Here is a 19,586-nt window from a genome sequence, read left to right as displayed (position 1 = left end):
CTCATGAAAGGAAAGAAGCAAGAAACTTTAATTAAAATTAAAATGGGGCAGCTAGTTGGTTTAGTGGATAGAGTGCCAGGCCTAGAGACTAAAAGGTCCTGGGTTCAAACATGGTCTTAGACATATCCTAGCTTTGTGACCCTGGGCAAGGCACTTAACTCCAATTGCCTAGTTCTTACTTTTGCCTTCAAACTGAGACTTAGTTTTGATTCTAAGATAGAATTATGGGGAAAGAAAGAGAGAAAGAGAGAAAGACAGAGAGAGAGTGTGTGTGTGCATATATATACATACATATATATAAAGGGGGGGATAATCAAGGTTTAAATGTTTTGCCCATAATGACATTTTATTTCCTGTTTTTATATAAAACAGTCAGGAAGTAAAAATAAGCGATGTTATTCAGCAATTTTCCAAGAAGTCATTTTACAAGCTAATTTGGTAATAGTAATTCTGTCTCTGAAGTATAATAAATCTTTACAGTTTTCCTCAAGGAACAGTTTTGAACCTGTCCAATTTCAAAATATCATGACCAGCCCTGAATTGCATTTGGGAGATAGGAAAGGGTCATCTTCTAGAGAACATAGACCTCAGTGTACAGATAGATTTATTTGGATAGTGTCTACTCAATTCTTGAAGCCTATTAATCCAAAATATCTACTAAAGAGAGAGGCAGTGTGGGATGGTGGGATAGTAGATAGAGAGCCAGCTTTGAAGTCAAGAAGAGAGAGTTTCAAGTCTTGCCTCTGATATACTGGCTAAGTAACCTCTAATATTGACATAGGGCAACTCTCAGAAATAATTCTTAATGTGGGATCTATAAACTTGGACTTTTTTTCATATTACAATAACCATATTCCAAGATGACTGGTTTCCTTGGCAATCTTATTATTTCATTGCATATTTAAAAGCATTGTTTTGAGAAGGGGTCCATGATGCAAAAAAAAAAAAAATTAGGAACCCATGCTCTAGAACTAAGTTTGAGAGAAGGTGCTGACCTGTGTTGGTAGGGGGAGTTTCTTCAATTAAGAGGTCCCTAGACCAATGACATTATAGGTCCAATCCCTATGCCTATGGTCTCTCTGTATTTAAGTAGAATGTTGATGTCACCATTGAGAATGCAGTTCTTTTGTTTACTGGCTGTTCAATGCAGCCTTGAATCAAGGAATTTGAAGTTGGGCATTTCTAAACCAAAATCATCTCCACAATTTAGGCTTGCAGTTAAGAATCTAGAGTCTCTTTGGAACAGAGCCCTTGAGATGAGGAACTTTTTTCTTTTCTCAATGAAGATTATGACTTTCTTTGCAAACTTCATAGTCTTGTAGAATTGCTTAAGGAAATCAAGAGGTTCAGTTACTTGCCTAGGGTCACACAATTAACCTGTGTCAGAGGCAGAACTTGAACTCAGGTGAGGCCAGTGCTCCATCTACTACATAGGGTGGCCTTGCAATGTGGTAAATTGGAAAGGATAGTATATATGGAATCAGAATCTCTGAATTCAAACACTGGCTTGTGTCAAAGTCACTGCTTGTGACTTTGGGCAAATTGCTTAATGTCTTTTTGCTTTGACTTCTTTATTTTTTTTCTTTAACGTGTGCACTTTTATTTGAACTAGTCTTAAGTCAGTGTACAGGTAAAGCTCTTCCCCTCCCCCAAGTACTGGCACCAATCTCATTAACTCCCAGGGAGACTGTTAAAGTCTTCATTCACATCTATGTTGGGGGCAGGGAGAGAATTTAGGGAGCCATTCGTTATGGCTGACAATTTAAAAAAAGGAACAAGTATTAAGGCGGAAGATACAAAAAGTTGTTGTTTTTTTTTTAAGGATTACATAATTTACACGTAAAGCAATACTACTGCCACCCCCACCCCCTCCCGCTCTGCTCCTGTGGGAATAGAGCAAGACAGCCTTCATAGAAGCAAGTAACTCTCTGTAACAATGCATTATACAATATTTGGAATGACTTATTAAAAAAAAATGTACAATCAGAGTCCTGAAGATGCACTGTAGAACTTTGGGGATGTTTGCCTCCAACATTACTTTAGACTGCTCATCAACTTCACCATTCCAGTTTTTAAATCCTGAGTCAAGCGCCAAAATAAAAAAAAAAATAAAGCCATGCCAATCTCATCTCTTTTGGGGGGCAATTATCATGTCACACCCTTTGACAAAAACAAACAAAAACAAAAACAAACAACCAAGAAAAAAAACACCAACAGTCCATTTAGAAGCATTTGCGATGGACAATGGAAGGCCCAGACTCATCATACTCCTGCTTACTGATCCACATCTGTTGGAAGGTGGAAAGGGAGGCCAGGATGGAGCTTCCAATAGAGACAGAGTATTTGCACTCAGGTGGGGCAATGATCTTGATTTTCATTGTGCTGGGGGCTAAGGCTGTAATCTCCTTCTGCATCCTGTCAGCAATGCCTGGGTACATGGTTGTACCACCAGACAATACGGTATTGGCATACAAATCTTTACGGATGTCAACATCACACTTCATGATTGAGTTGAAGGTAGATTCATGGATTCCACAGGACTCCATGCCTAAGAAAGATGGCTGGAAGAGAGCCTCTGAGCACCAGAACCTCTCATTGCCAATGGAGATAGTCTGACCATCAGGGAGCTCATAGCTCTTCTCCAGAGAAGAGCTGGATGCAGCGGTGGCCATCTTCTGCTCAAAGTCGAGGGCCACGTAACACAGCTTCTCCTTGATGTCACACACAATTTCCCTCTCAGCTGTGGTGGTGAAACTGTACCTTCTCTCTCTCGGTCAGGATCTTCATGAGGTAATCCGTCAGATCACGGCCAGCCAGATCAAGACAGAGAATGGCATGGGGAAGGGCATAACCTTCATAGATGGGCTCAGTGTGAGTCACACCATCACTGGAATCCTTCACTATACCAGTGGTACGACCAGAGGCATACAGGGACAGCACAGCCTGGATGGCAATGTACATAGCTGGGGTGTTAAAGGTCTCAAACATGATCTGTGTCATCTTTTCTCTGTTGGCTTTGAGGTTCAGGGAGGCTTCTGTGAGCAGTAGAGGGTGCTCTTCAGGGGCCACACGGAACTCGTAGAAAGTATGATGCCAGATCTTCTCCATGTCATCCCAGTTGGTGACAATACGGTATTCAATGGGGTACTTCAGGGTCAGAATACCTCTCTTGCTCTGGGCCTCATCCCCCACATAGCTGTCTTTCTGGCCCATACCCACCATCACACCCTGATGTCTGGGGCACCCTACAATGAAAGGGAAGACAGCCAGAGGGGCTTTGCACATACCGGATCCATTGTCAACAACTAGCACATCAACCTGACGCTCTTATAATTTCTAATTGAGGAAGCCGGAGCTTTCTCTCTCTCTTATTTCTCTCTCTCTCTCTCTCTCTCTCTCTCTCTCTCTCTCTCTCTCTCTCTCTCTCTCTCTCTCTCTCTCTCTCTCTCTCTCTCTCTCTCTCTCTCTCTCTCTCTCTCTTTTTCTCTCTCTCTCTCCTTTATTCTCTTCCTTAAATCTTCCTTTGTTGTAAAAATTAACTACCATGATTCCATTTACTTGAGTAATTCATTTTGGGATTTAGAAATTAAATCCCTGGAGACCACAAATTAAATATTCAGGTCCAACCATATAAAACTAACACAGCTATTGCCCTTTGTTCTGCCTTCCAGTCTCAATCAAAACATATCCATTTCCTCCTCTATCTGACTGCTCTTCAAATACTTAAAAATTACTCTTGTGTCTGCTTAAGTCTTCTGTTCTCCAGGCTGGACAATCCCTGCAATGGAAATTCTTATGACATAGTTTTTGGTCTTCTCTTCACTCTGATTCCCTCTTTTGATACACTTCAGTTTTTCAACACTCTTCCTAAAACAGCCCTCAGCTAAATTCTCAAAGGTCCCTTTAGTATAAACAACTCACATTTATAGGCCACCTAAATGTTTCCAAAATGCTTTCCCCATCATAACCCAAGGAGATATCATAATTGTTTTTATCCCATTATGCATTCCCTCCTCATCTTTACCTCTTAGAATCCCCTTGCCCTTCAAAGCTTGATTCAAATATCTCTTCCTATATGAGGTCTTCTCTTATACCTCTAACTGCAGGTGTCTCCTCAGTATCCACTTCTGTTACCTCTGTATATGTGTATGAAAATACGTTTCCCCTAATAGAATGGAAGCTCCCAGAGGACAAAAGCTCATCATTTTTGTCTTTGTATCCTCAATGTCTGCTACAGTGTAAATGCTTAATAAATACATCTTGATTAATTAACCCACATTTTACAGATGAGAAAACAACTTCAGAAATATGGTAGTATGCCTGGGGTCACACAGCTTATCAGTGTTGAAAATGAGCCTTTGAAGCTGTTTCCTGACTCCAAATCCATCCAGTATTCTTTCTGCCACTTGCTTTCACATGATGCTGCAATTCTGTGTGATATTCTCAGTTAAGCTAATTGGGAGAGCCTCAGAGCCTATTCCTTTAATGATTGCTGTTATTTTCAGGTGTTCAGTCCATATATTGCTTGGTACCTGAGTATGGAAGGAATTCAGTGAAACATGAAATATTGTCTCAGGTTTAAGGGGAGTTCGTAGAAATCACAAGCAAAAAACATCGTTTTAATTATGTACGAGTAACTTTTTCTGAGAATGTTTTTTACATTTGGCCATTTCTACTGACCTTAGAATGCTGCTTCCACGTTTCAGACAAGGACGATGTTCTAAAAAGAAGCAATCAGCCCCTCCTATAGACTATAGTTCGCATATTCATGTATCACAGGTGCCAGAATCTCTAAGCAAAGCTCAGAGATAGCTTCTCAGTTACTCATGTCAGATTAGCTCAGAACTTAACACAAAACCTCACTGTGATGTGAGATGAGATGAATTCTCACCAAGCTAGCCAAGTGCCTCATGCCAAGCCGAGGTGCCTTGACCAAACCCAAACAGCTTCAGCAGGACTAAGCAGAGTGACTGTCTGCTTACTAGCTTAGGCCCCAGTTCATTAACTTGAGTATTCTAAAACTTGGTGCTTCAAGATTAGAGACAAACTGGCTTAAAAGAGAAAGAAATCTCCTTGGCTATGGAAGAGCTTTCTCTCTTCTTTCTCTGTGTCCGCCTCTGTCTATATGTCCCTTCTCTGTGTCTCTATCTCTGTCTCTCTCCTCTCTCAGTTTCTGTATTTCTGTCCATCTCACTTTCTTGTATCTGTGTCTGTCTCCATGCCCCTCTTTCTCTTCAAACCCTGGCACGTTCTCTAAACCTCTATTTCTTCACCTCTAATATCAGAATAATAAATTATATGCACTGCCAATAGCATGAGTGGTTGTAAAGAAAATGCTTAAAGAGTTCTGTAATATGTTATTATTATACAATAGAAATGAGGCATTGAACAGCCACCCAACTAGGAAGATATGGGTTCAAATTCTGCTTCTGACACTATAGCTATGTGACCCTAGACAAGTCACTTAATTTCTTAGTGTCCCAGAAAACCTTCTAAAGTAAGTTTCAGAGCAGTTGCTGATCTATTCTGGTAAAGGGAAGTTCCTCATTTTGGAGTTTCTAGTGCCAATGAAAGCAAAGGCCCAGTTCCCAACCCTAGTCCAGAAAATAAGCTTTGATGGAATCAAGTGACAGGAAATTGTGTTCCAATTCCTCTATTTACTACCTATATAACCTTGAACAAGACATTTAGTCCTTCTCAACTTTCAGCTTCATCATCTACAAAACTGAAATGATAATATTTATATTTCAATTTGGCAGAGAGACAAGATAGAGACAAAATAAGCCAGAGGCAGAGACAGAAAGGGATGACAGAGACAGAGAGACATATAGACAGATTCAGAGAAAGAAGAGAAGCTCTTCCATAGCAAAGGAGACAGTAGGCAAGAAGTCACCTTGCTTAGTCCTGCTGAAGGTGCTGAAATTTGGACCAATTTAAATTTCAAGTTATTGTAAGGTACAGAAGAGAAATGTATGGACATTCTGTAACTGTAAAGGGTAAGTTATTATTCATTGAGAACTCAGAATATTCTTAGCATGCTGTTTCCCAGGTCTCAGATGATGATGTTAAGGTTATTATTTTTTTTTTAGTATTTAGATCATTATGTACATATTATTTTTGCCCTGAGTCCCTGAATTACTTGAGGGAGACAAAATGGAGATCTCCCCTCCATGAAGGCTTGCCCCTTGGTGACCCTGCTGGCCCTCAAGGGCAGTGGGGAAGTCTTCTCTACAAGGAGAGGTATGAGGGACCTCAATCCCAATATGCCCTGCTTTAGGGCACTCACAAGCCTCTCCCTCCTGTCTTCTTGAAAACTGGCAACAAGATAGAGTCTGCAATGGGCTTACTCTCTAGATGTAAATAAAAAACGAGATTGAATTCCCTATCTGACTGCTTATTTGATTTAATTGTTGATTGGGGTAAAGGAGAAAAGGTTAGAGGGATTGTAGGTTGCCCTAAATCTTTCTAAATAAAACTAATTACTGAAGTAACAGGTTTTCTCTTAGCCAGGGGAGAGGACACTGCTCACTGATTAGAGTCCAATATTTTAATAGTTCATGGAATGAAAGTCTTCAGAGAAATTAAGTTTCTTGATAGGAACAGGAACCCTCTATATTGGGATTTCTGTCAGTGACAGAAATAGCCACAGGTGTCTTGAAATGGCCCAGAGAAACAGCTCCTCCTTCCACTCCTTTCTGTGTCTCAGCATCCAAGACCCCCTTCTCAGGAGAATTTCCCAGAAGTCCTTGTTCAGTTTCCAACTGCCATTCTTGCCTCATGCAATTATCAAGCTCTCAACTTCCATTTCAACCCAATGGTTCTTTTTTCCTACTCCCCATTATTACACATGTATTTTTATTTGTTTTTTGTTGTTATTTTATTTTTTTAAAAACTAATAAAGAAAAAGCTAATATTTTATCCATTTTAAGTTATAATAATACTAATAGATATGGTCCACATAAACAAGAGTCCTCAATTATTTTTAAGAGTATAAAGGGCCTCCTGAAACCAAAAAGGTTTGCATTAGCTGTTAGAACACTGAAATGAGAGTCAAAAGACCTTGACTCCAGGTATGTCATTTTAGTTCTCCTGTGCCTCATTTTCCTTATTACAAGTTGAGGATAATAGCTACATGATAGTCCTGAGGCCAAAATGATAGTTTATATGATAATGTTTTGAGAACAAAGTATTATATGGATTCAAGAATGTATTCCCTCTTAATACAATGTTTCTGACTCTTCCATCCCTATCCTCTACTCCATCCTGTCATGTTTTAGTCTTTAAGATAAATAGAAACTGGAAGCAGCTGGGTAGCTCAGTGGATTGAGAGTCAGGCCTAGAGATGGGAGGTCCTAGGTTCAAATCTGGCCTCAGACACTTCCCAGCTGTGTGACCCTGGGCAAGTCACTTGACCCCCATTGCCTAGCCCTTACCACTCTTCTGCCTTGGAGCCAATACACAGTATTGATTCCGAGACGGAAGGTAAGGGTTAAAAAAAAAGAGATAAATAGAAACTAAGTAAAATCATCTGTGGTTCAATGAAACTATTTTCATAGTCTGTCCTGCTCTTAAAAGGGCTCACCTTTTGAAGTTACTTTACATATACTTTGTATTTGATGTGTATGTGTTGTATGGTCCCAGGAGAATATAAGATCTTCAAGGACCCAGACCCAGAGAATATTTGTATTCTCAGAGTCTCCCACAATCCCTTGTACATCATCATATTTTCTTAATAAATGTTTGTTGAAGTAGACTGAAGAAACCCACAAACCACACACACACAAATCACTCCTTTTATTCTGCTTCCATTGAGTATTCTCTGGGTTCAATAAGGTAAAATAAGGGCACGCACAGAATACCTCATTAGCTGCTTCACATTTTCTGAAAAGGATCTGCATTCAGAAGTTTCAGCTACCTGAACTCCTGTTCGAAGTTTCTTTCTTCAAGACATTTCCCAAGCACTATAGGCTTGAGATAATGTACAGTAAATACTTCTTCTTCTGCTTACAGTATGTAGCTCAGGCCCCAGTGTATGTTGGCTGTACACACGAACACTTGGCATGGTCCCTAGATCGCTAAGAAAAACAGCCATGTCATTGTTGCTGCTGCTCCGGCTACTTTTGAAAACTTGGCTTTGTTCTTGTGAGACCTTTCTGCTCTCCAAGCCTCCCTCTCAACCTTTACTGGAAAGTCAACTGGCTCTCTAGCTAAACATTATCAACATACCCTGCTCTCTTGGCAAATACACTAGCCAGAGCACCACCCATGCCAGTGACAGATATTTTCAATTGCCTTAAGTTTGTGCCTGTTGCATCTGTGTCTATGTTCCCATTAGACTTCATTTTTTAGTGGACAGAACAAAGTTACTTAGAATATTTAAGCCTAATTTAATATTTATGGGAAAACACTGTTAATGTTTTATTTAGTACATACTTCATAAAATCGGTATGGCTTTATCCATAATATTTAAAACCAAATTCTCTTTGCTTAACATTTCTATAGATTAGGAATATATATACTGATGTACTTTCTAAAGAAATTAAAAGAAACAAAGGTCCAATATTTAATGAAGGGTTCACAGTAGCACTCTGTATTTGAATGAGACAAAGTGGATATCTGTTAATTGAGGAATACTGAAAAAAAAAACATGGCATAAAAATTTATGGAAGATTATTGTGCTATGATACATGGAAAATATAAGGAATTCAGAGGGGGCAACTGGGTAGCTCAGTGGATTGAGAGCCAGGCCTAGAGTATAGGGGGGTACTGGGTTCAAATCAGGCCTTCCTCCCTGTGTGACCCTGGACAAATCACTTAACCCCCATTGTCTAGCCCTTACCACTTTTCTGCCTTGGAACCAATACACAGTATTAATTCTAAGGTGGAAGGTAAGAGTTTAAAAAAAAAAAACTCAGAGAAATGTGGGGAGATTGTTTGAACAGATAGAGAAGAAAATTAAATAAACTGAAAGAATAATATACGCAATGACTAAAGCAATGTAAAAGAAAAGATCACTAATACACTGTTAACTGAGTAATTAGAAAACTAAATGAAAGTTTTGAACCTGAAATCATGAGGCATACCTATTACTTCCTGGCAGAGCAATTGTGAACTAGCAGGACAGAATATTGCATACGTTGGCAGACGTGGTCTCTTTATTGGATGTTTTTGCTTCATTGCTTTTCTTTGTCGGAAGAAGAGATTTAATCTAGAGGCAATGGGTGGGAAATGACTGTGGCCCTTTCTAGTTCCTCAGTCACCATGGTGCCCAAGAAGAAAAGTGATGAAGAGCAGCAAAACAAATAAGCAAGTCCTCCAATTTACTCTGGATTGCACATATCCGGTAGAAGGTGGGATTATGGGTGCAGTTGATTTTAAGCAATTCTTGCAAGAACAAATAAAGTAAATGGAAAGACCAATAACCTCAGTGAAGGTGGAGGGGTTATGGTTATTGAGAGATTCAAAAGTAAAATAACCAGGTATGAGACCCACTTATTTTCTAAAGTGTATTTCAAGTACCTTAGAAGGAACTATTTTAAAAGAACAATTTATAAGATTGACTATGTAAATTGCCAATAACAAGGAAAGCTATGATTTACATTATTTCCAGATTATACAGGATGAAAAGGGAAAGGATTAAATACTGCTTAATCTAGAAATATTTTGTACACACACTTGAATAAAATTGAACCTGCAAAAAAAGGAAAATGTGACATAAAGTTATAGTGACATTAAAAATATACATACACATCAATCCACTTTAAGGAATTACCTACATAATTTTCCTCCTAACAAAATTAAGTGCCTACTGTGTTTCAGGTACTAGATGAAGAACTAGAGAAACAAATACAAAAGTTAGACAGTTCCTATTTTCAAGAAGTCTACATTCTACTGGTTTGTATTGAAATATTCCAATAACCATATGAAATGAACCTATCATACTAGAAAGCCTATGACTTGGAATGAGTATCTTGTATTGTTACTGAGGTCTAAATCTGTAATAAATTTAGGTGTCTTTATACTCTTGCCAAATAGGAAGTGATCTTTTAGCTGTCTAAATGCTAAATAAGCATACTATACCTTAAGAGGACAGTTTTTTAAAAAATTGATAAACATGACCAAAAATAATATGTTTTACTATATTAAAATTTTAGGGATAGATTTTTTTAACCCTTACCTTCTGTCTTAGAACCAATACCAACTAGGCAATGGAGGTTAAGTGACTTGCCCAGAGTCACTCAGCTAGGAATGTCTGAGGCTAGATTTGAACCTAGGACCTCCTGTCTCTTGACCTGATTCTCAATCTATCCAGCTGCCCCCCAATAGATTTTCTTAGAATCAATGATTAGAGTATAAGACCACTTCAAAGGACTTCCAAATATAGGATTTCATGATTATATCTCAAAGTACTGGTCATATGCAGTAGAATGTGTTTCAAAAGAGAGTAGAACTAGGAGAAATTAACTAGAGTTGCAAAAGGGCAGATTTGATCTTAAAGTCAACAATAGCTTCCTAAAAAATAGGACTTCCCAAAAGAAGGAGCTGCCTCCAAAAAGTAGTAGAAGGCAGCCCACTCTGACCTCATTGGAAGTATTCAAATCATGGCTAGATCACTTGATGAATATATCGTAAAGGGAATTCTTCAGAGTCTCTGAGGTTCCTTCTTAATATAAAATTGTTATTCAATTATACTTGGATTTCAGTGGTTATAAAATTATTCTATGGAAGTGGCTTCCCACAAGGATATCATTTTCAATATATGGGGGGGGGCAGAGATGGAGAGTAGCCTGGAAGAAATAAGTTTTCAAAAACTTTTTTAAAAATCCATTTATCTTTTGCTCTGTGGTTTCTGTGGTTACTAATATGTTTGGGTTTTGTGGGAGTTTTTAAAACCCTAACCTTCCATTTTAGGCAGAAGAGTGATAAATACTCTGCAATAGGAGTTAAGTGACTTGCCCAAGGTCACACAGCTCTTAAGTGTCTGAAGACATATTTGAATCCAAGAGGTCCCGTCTCTATGGCTGGGCCACTTAACTGCCTCTGCTAATATTTTTTTAAAGAAATTATTTGAAATAGTTATAAATCACTTAAAATTATAACTTCCAAATAATTTTAAATATTTCAAAAAAGTAAATACAATCTCATCCCTTACTATCATATAATACAGTCTAGATTGGCACAATATTATATAGTGGAGTAATGACCTATATCAAAAAGTAGGAGAGTGCCACTCAAATTTACTGTAGTATAAAAGGTGACTTAAGGCTTTTGAATCAGGTTGGGAAAGTTGTTCCACACCTAGGGGTTTTCCCTAGAGAACATTCTACTCACTGAGAACTTTTTCCCCAGGAGTCATAGGCTGATCTCTTCAGTCCTGAAAGTACATAGAGAAAGAAGCAAGTTGGCAAGTAAATAAGTGTGTTTGAATCCCTGGCATGGGGTTAAAAATCTGTCTTCCTCAGTTTCTGCCCAAGAGTGAGTTGTTCCATGGCTCTGGAGGAGCCCCAAGTGGCCAGCTGTACAGCACTTGAAATGACATTCCCTAGCATCTTTTGGGTCTTTTGGTTCCCTTTTCTTCCCTCAAATATTTTAGAAATGTTAGGTATGCAACAAATATGGAACTTGGGCCCAACCAACTTTCTGTGGAACACATAGAAGATGAGAGTTATTGAAAAGTCAGAAACTTCAGGCAGCACCACCCATATCCCAAGTCATTGTTTGGGGGGAAGTTCCCTTGGCATCCCTTCTATAGTGGGTATGGGTGGAGCAAGGGAGCCTCTGCTGAAGCATATGGGGTCCACAATAGAATGACCCTGACATTAGAATGATATTTGGGCTCTAGGATCCTTGGAGCCAAATTCTGCTTAATATGGATTTTTATATTATAATCTCCCAAGTATCTAGATAGAATTCTCATTGTGTATTTCATCCTGTCTGGGAGCATTTGAAAAAAAATCTCTTTAAGGATCCAGAATGGCTCTCTCTTCACATAAACACCATTTTGCCTTACAAGAAAATTTTAGTCTACTGTCTCTGACTTGGTAATCATTCATTTTCTTCTCTCTAGTCATCTTTAATTTAAACCTAGTCCTCCCTCTCTAACCTTTATAATAAGATTTTTTCTCTATGAAATATCTACATGGGAAATAAATAAAAATATTTACCTATGTATAATTGAGAGGCAGTGGGGAGTAGTAGATAGAAAACTTATTCTGGGAGCAAGAAGACCTAAGTACAAGTGTAGCTTAGAACATAACATCTGTATGATCCTGGCCAAGTCACTTTACATCTTAGCACCTCAAACTCTACTCCATTCTTTAAGTCCCTAAATTATGCCTGAGAGGTCAATCAAAATTAATGGAGGCTATTTTCATGTCAGGCATTCCCTGCACCAGTGAAATCTTAGATTCAAATATTTTCCCTTTGCCAAAAAGGAGAACTAAGGAGAGAAACAGTATCTCCACACCATCAAAATCAGAATCACTTGAAGTATACTACAAACAATTTTGTTATCATGATATATAAATGAAGAAGTACCTATTGAACACTTACTGAATACTATGACAGTGCTAGAAACGCTAAAGATAGGAAGAATTAAAAGATACAATCCCTGCCTTCAATGAGCCAATATCTCCTTTGCCCCATTGACTTCCTACCTTTTATTCCACTTGTCTTTGTATATGTTTAATCTCTTCCAACTGTAGCTTTTCAAGGACAGGAATAGTTGTTGTTTTTTGGCTTGGGTTTTGTTTTTGTCTTTGTATCTCCAATACTTAGCAGCATGTCTAGCAGTGGAAGACATTTAAAAAATACTTGTTGAATTTAAGTGAATGAGATTAAATATAAAATTAGAAAGATTTCATGGAAATTATGAAATTTACCCTAAAATTCAATATCAGGTTTTAAAAACATGTAGGAAATTTGAAAGGCAGAAGGAGGACTAAGGATGGTACCAATATAAATATGACCTAAGAATAGTAAGATCAAATTCCTAAGGAAGAGTAGGAACTACAGTTTCAAAGGTAGGGTTGGACCAAATGTTTGGGAGCTTTGAAAGGCCAGCAGAAAATTTTAGACTTCATATCTAACTAGAAACATTTATTTTTAGATTATGGAAATAGAAAAGGCCATCTTGAATTTATCGTTAAATAAACTTTTAGGAGGTCAATTTGTCCAACTCCTTCATTTTGGGGGTGTGAAAACCAAGGTCCTAAGAAGCTAAATAGTTTGCCTAAATTTAAACAGGTAGTCACAATAATGAAATTTGAACCCAGTTTCTCTGTTTCTAAATCCAATGTTTTTTCCATTGTGTCATATTATAACTGTATACCATTTACATAATACTTCTCAAAAAGATGGTAGAGGGGCAGCTAAATGGCTCAGTAGATAGAGTGCCCGGCTTGGAGTCAAGAGGATTTGGGTTCAAATCTGGCCTCAGTCATGTCCTAGCCATGGGACCCTGGGTAAGTCACTTAACCTCCTATGCTTGGTCCTTGCCTTTCTGTCTTAGAGTTGTTACTAAAACATAAAGAAAAGGGCTTTTTGAAAGGATTGTAGAAGATAAAAATTATCACATATTATCCAGAGAAGATTAGTAGAGGGAAAAAATAAGTGTATAAAAAATAAGCATATGACCCAACTAAAATAACACATTTGGAGATGAGACTGGGAAGAGAAAAATCAATAAATGAAAAGTGGAGAAAGTCTTATAACATGTCTTTTAAAAATTTTATTTATTTAATTACTTAATTTAGAATATTTTTCCATGGTTACATGATTCATATTATTTCCCTCCCCTTCTCCTTTCCCCCCTACTGAGCCGATGAGCAATTCCACTGGGTTTTACATGTATCATTGTTCAGAACCTATTTCCATATTATTAATATTTGCAATAGAATGATCATTTAAAGTCAACATCCCCTTCAAACCATGTGATCAAGCAAATGTTTTTCTTCTGCATTTCTAATCCCACAGTTCTTTCTCTGGATATGGATAACATTCTTTCTCATAAGTCCCTCAGAATTGGCCTGCATCATTGCATTGCTGCTAGTGGAAAAGTCTATTACATTCACTTGTGCCACAGTGTATCATCAGTCTCTGTGTACAATGTTCTTCTGGTTCTGCTCCTTTTGCTCTGCATCAATTCCTGGAGGTTTTTCCAGTTTACATGGAATCCCTCTAGTTCATCATTCCTTTCAACATGATAGTATTCCATCACCAACAGATACCACAATTTGTTCAGCCATTCCCCAATCAATGGATACCCCCTCATTTTCCAATTTTTTCCCGCCACAAAGAGTGCAGCTATAAATATTTTTGTACAAGTATTTTTCCTTATGATCTCTTTGGGGTAAGGACAGGCAAACTTTTAAAGCCCTTTGGGCATAGTTCCAAATTGCCTTCCAGAATGGTTAGATTAATTCACAACTCCACCAGCAATGCATTAGTGTCTCAATTTTGCCACATTCCCTCCAGTATTTATTACTTTCCTTTGCTGTTATATTGGCCAATTTGCTAGGTGTGAGGAGGTACCTCAGAGTTGTTTTGATTTGCATTTCTCTTATTATGAGAGATGTAGAACACTTTTTCATGTGCTTATTGATAGTTTTGATTTCTTTATCTGAAAATAGCCTATTCAAGTCCCTTGCCCATTTATCAATTGGGGAACGACTTGGTTTTTTTTATATAATTGATTTAGCTCCTTATAAATCTGAGAAATTAGACTTTCATCAGAGGTTTTGTTATAAGGATTTTCCCCCCAATTTGTTGCTTCCCTTCTAATTTTGGTTCCATTGTTTTTGTTTGTACAAAAACTTTTTGATTTGATGAAATAAAAATTATTCATTTTACATTTTGTAATATTCTCTATCTCTTGCTTGGTCTTAAATTCTTTCTTTTCCCATAGATCTTACAGGTAAACTATTCTATGTTCATCTAATTTCCTTATAGTTTCCTTCTTTACATTTAAGTCATTTACCCATTCTGAATTTATCTTGGTATAGGGTGTGAGATGTTGATCTAAACCTAATCTCTCCCATTCTGTTTTCCAATTTTCTCAGAAGTTTTTGTCAAATAGTGGGTTCTTGTCCCAAAAGCTGGGATCTTCGGGTTTACCATATACTATCTTGCTACGGATATTTACCCCAAGTATATTCCATTGATCCTCCCTTCTATCTCTTAGCAGTGCTGTATTGTTTTGATGATCACCACTTTATAGTTCATTTTGAGATCTGGTACTGCTAGGCCCCTATCCTTCACATTTTTTTAATTAGTTCTCTTGATATTCTTGATCTTTTGTTCTTCCAAATGTTGTTTTCATTTTTTTCTAATTCAATAAACAATTTCTTGGTAATTTGATAGGTTTGGCACTGAATAAGTAGATTAATTTAGGTAGTATTGTCATTTTTATTATATTAGCTCATCCTACTGTTATAGATGATATTGATCTTGCTCTCCATTATTGATGATAGATACCTGATTATAGATGAGTTGTTAGAGTCATTTGGTGGTAGATGATGTATAAAGCTGCTATACACAGTATAATCCAATACCTATTTATTAATTTTGTTAGGAGAGGCAGGGAAAGGAAAAGGAGGTAAAGATAAAATAGGAAAACTCAATCTAAGTCTAGGGTTTACTAAATATATCCCACCAAAACTGAGCTGTACAAATTATCTTCTTGTTCACCTTTTGTTCACCAAAGGTGAACCTTCTTAACCTATTCTACCACTTTTCTACCTAACACCCAAATCTATCTATCTATCCATCCTTATTATAATGTATAAACTTCAATGTTCTTAACCTCCTTAAAATAGAAATCAAAAGTAATAAGTTGTCTTCTCTAATTGACCAATGTGACAGATCAAAATATCTTCTCTCACTCTCCCAGCACATCAGAGCTCACACAGTTCAGTATGAGCAAACAGTGCCCTCTAGTTGGTAGCTGCACTCCCTTTCCAGAAAATTTCTGACAGCAAAACAAAAACTCTTCCCATCTTCACAAATGTACTTGTAAGGTTTCCAAGTTAAATTTAGCCAAAGTCTCTAACTGATATTAACCAGAGAAAAGTCAGAAACCACCTCTCCAGACAGTCAGTTACCAGACAGTGTCCAGAATCCTCTCACTCTCTTCCCATCATGCAAAGCTTTCTTAAAGTGACCGCTGTGATTTTTCCTTGACCTTGCATAACAAGGAACAGGAAAGAATCCTTTCTCTGGTATCCAACTCTCTGTATTTTAATTATTGCTATATAACTTAATAACAAATTAAACCTAACACTACCCAGGAGAAATTAGTGTTTTTCCAATTATTTAGATCTAGTTTTAATTGTGTGGAAAATGTTTTGTAGTTGTGTTTATATAATTCCTGTTTGTCTTGGTAAATAGATTCCTAAACATTTTATATTGTCTAGGGTCATTTTAAATAGAATTTCTCCTTTTAACTCTTGCTGCTAAGATGTGTTGGAAATAATAGAAATGCTGATAATTTATGTGGGCTTATTTTGTCTTCTGTAACTTTGCTAAAGTTGTTGATTATTTCCACTAGCTTTTTAGTTGTTTCTCTAGGATTCTTTAAGTAGACCATCATATCATCTGCAAAGAGTGATAGCTTGGTCTCCTCATTGCCTACTTTAATTCCTTCAATTCCTTTTTCTTCTCTAATTGCTACTGCTAGTGTTTCTAGTACCATGTTAAATAATAGAGGTGATAATGGGCATCCTTGCTTCACTCCTGATCTTATTGGGAAGGTTTCTAGTTTATCCTCATTGCAGAAGATGTTAGCTGATAGTTTTAGATCTATACTGTTTATTATTTTTAGGAAAGGCCCTTCTATTCCTATGCTTTCTAGTATTTTCAATAGATAGCATTTCTATAATGATCTTTTTCCATCATTTATGCCATTAAATCAACATTTGGACTTAAGCACCAGAATTATTGATGTGAAAAAGTAGAAATATTATTTATGAAAGTAAAGGAAGATCAAATGTTGTGGCCCACACCCCTAATTCTGGTGACCAAGGAGGCTGAAGCTAACTCACTTCCTGAAGTTGGAAAATCAGAACTGCTGTGAGGAAAGTAGAGTACAATAAGTATAGTATCAATATGATGAGGCTCTGGAACAAGGGAAAGGGAAATAGGTTACCTAGAGAAGGGCAAATTGGTCCAGGTCAGAAGCAGATTATATTAGTCAAAATTTCTTTATTAACCAGAGTGAATCCCAAATTATAAGTAGCCACTGTATTTTCATCCTAGAAAATATAGAGAAACACAGTTTTTGAAAAAGGAAAAAAGAGAAAAGAGAGAAGATGGAAGAAAAGCTATAGTATACCAAGAATACATACAAAAGCTTATGCTGGCGATGAGACAATTTTGAAAATAAATGAAAGTGGTCAAATGTTTGGGGGAAAAAAATCAGTGGTATTGGTATGTACCTCCACACAAAAAAAAAGTCAATGGATTGAACATGTATACCAATGATTATTATGGGTATTTTTTCACCATCATTTAAATCTTTAAGAAAATGATCTCTATATGAATCAGTAAGGTTCCTTTGTACCAGGCCCTTTGACTACTATGTGTAAAGCACTATCCCATGTGTAGGGGATACAAAGAAAAGCAAAAAGCACAGTCCCTGCCCTCAGGGAGAATCCTTGAAGAACACACAAGATGAGAAAAGGTAGAATGGAACACTCCTCTTTTGTCCAGAGGAGGAAGAATATGCAGTTACAGATGGTTAAAGTGACTGTGTCGGCCCCTGACTCTAAAGGAATTGTTAGAAGACTCTCTTATTAAATCTGACCTTCTTAAGACTGGCTTATTTGCAAGATGATACAATTTCCTTTGTTTAACTCAACATAAAACAAATCCCAACGGAAGGGTATTTTATTGCCTCTGGACAAACCTAGCGGTTGGCAATGAAACAGATGTATACTAGTTTTCTTATATTCATCTTGTCCAGGGTTTATATATGTAAATATTCAAATAGATGAATGATCTCATCAATCTAAATATTCCTTCCAGCTATCCATCCATACCCAGCCACCTTATGACTCTTGTCCACAACCCCTATAAGTTTGTCTTAGAAGGTACATGCAAAGATTTGGGGGCTCCCTCAATTTCTCAGTTCCTCCAGACATCAGTGAAGAACTCTCAGCCCTTACTTTTACAATGTAACCAATAATGACATTAAAAATTAAGGCCTTCGCCTTAGTGATATCTTTTATGATACAGAGAGGCTGAGGAGAGTCTTGGCCACTTGTGGATAGGAATTATTGTGTAGATAAAAAGAAAAGTAAGCTAAACATTAGGAGATTTGTGATGTCATTTGTGTATTATTTTCTTTTTCTTTGTATATGGAAATACTTGTTGGGCTTGGCTTTGTCGAATTTTGAATTTAAAAAAAGAAAAAGGAAAAAATTAAGGTCCTCTATTTGGGAGAGGAGTTTGGCTTTGAGGCTACCAAGATAAGAGAAAACAAGACAAGATAAAACAAAACCCTGCTATCAGATTGTTTACCTTCTGCTGTGAAAAGTTTATTTGTTATTTTTAATTTTTTACTATTAAAAAGAAAATATTGGTAACTGAGAACTTTGCAACAGTAAATAATGTTTTGTTTGATGGATTTCAAAGGATTTTCTTAAAAAATACTATTATTCTGAAAGCAACCCATCCATAAATACATATATGTGTGTTTGTGTATATGTAAGTCTATAATAGATTATCATAGTATATATGTGTATATGTATATAGATAGATAGAGAGACAGACTGACAGACAGACATAGAATATTCACCCAAATCCATGTTGAAAACTTCATCTTAATCCACTTGGTCTTTTTTGTGTGGACAGTCAGGTCAAAACTCTTTAAGTGATTATATATCTCTTTCAAGGAGGCTCTACAATGATTTAGACCTTGATGCAATCAGCATAAGGTCAGAGAACCTGACCATACCCAGGAAATCCTTCTTCAAAATGGACTTTTCCCAATATCTACTCCAGTACAGTGATAAACATTTTTGACAAGGATATGTAATAGAGCTTTGCATATACCTAGATTAAGACATCCTTGTTACTTTAATCTATCTGAGGGAGCAACTCTTTGCATTGGCTATGTAACATAAATAGCCTGCATCTATAAAATTACTAACTTGGGATAATATCGTGTTTTCTGGTACTATCCAGGGGATAAAAGTCCTATTCACCCAAAACACACTTGAACTGAGCTGGGTAAGGAAAAAGGCTGCCTTCTTTCCTTTTAGGCTCTATGACCTCAAAAATGAGGCTTGGTACCATTTGTCTTTTTAAGTTCTATGCATAGATGGTAGTGTCCTCAGTTCAGGGAATTCAAGCCATGATGACCTTGGTGGCAGGATTTTGGCAGATCTGGGCAGCCAGTTCATCTGAGAAACCCTTTGAAGCTAGAGTGCTGGAAATTCAAATCCAAGGTGAGTTTTGGACTTGGAATTTGATGGGATTGTTCTATATAGAAACTGAGCTAAACTTCCTCTCCAGATACTAAGGCGGTATAGGATGTGAATTATGTTCCCACAAATTGGTGGGAAGGGTATGTATGTGTATTTGTTCTA

At 37.2% G+C, this 19,586-nt stretch overlaps 1 pseudogene; it reads right to left on the bottom strand.

Moving 5' to 3' along the window:
* Positions 1-2,165: 2,165 nt before the first annotated feature.
* On the bottom strand, positions 2,166-3,300 carry LOC100030152 (actin, cytoplasmic 2-like; annotated as a pseudogene).
* Positions 3,301-19,586: the final 16,286 nt, after the last annotated feature.

This window comes from Monodelphis domestica, chromosome 3, assembly GCF_027887165.1.
Source record: "Monodelphis domestica isolate mMonDom1 chromosome 3, mMonDom1.pri, whole genome shotgun sequence".
Classification (NCBI taxonomy): domain Eukaryota; kingdom Metazoa; phylum Chordata; class Mammalia; order Didelphimorphia; family Didelphidae; genus Monodelphis; species Monodelphis domestica.
This window is presented reverse-complemented; position numbering and strand designations above follow the sequence as displayed.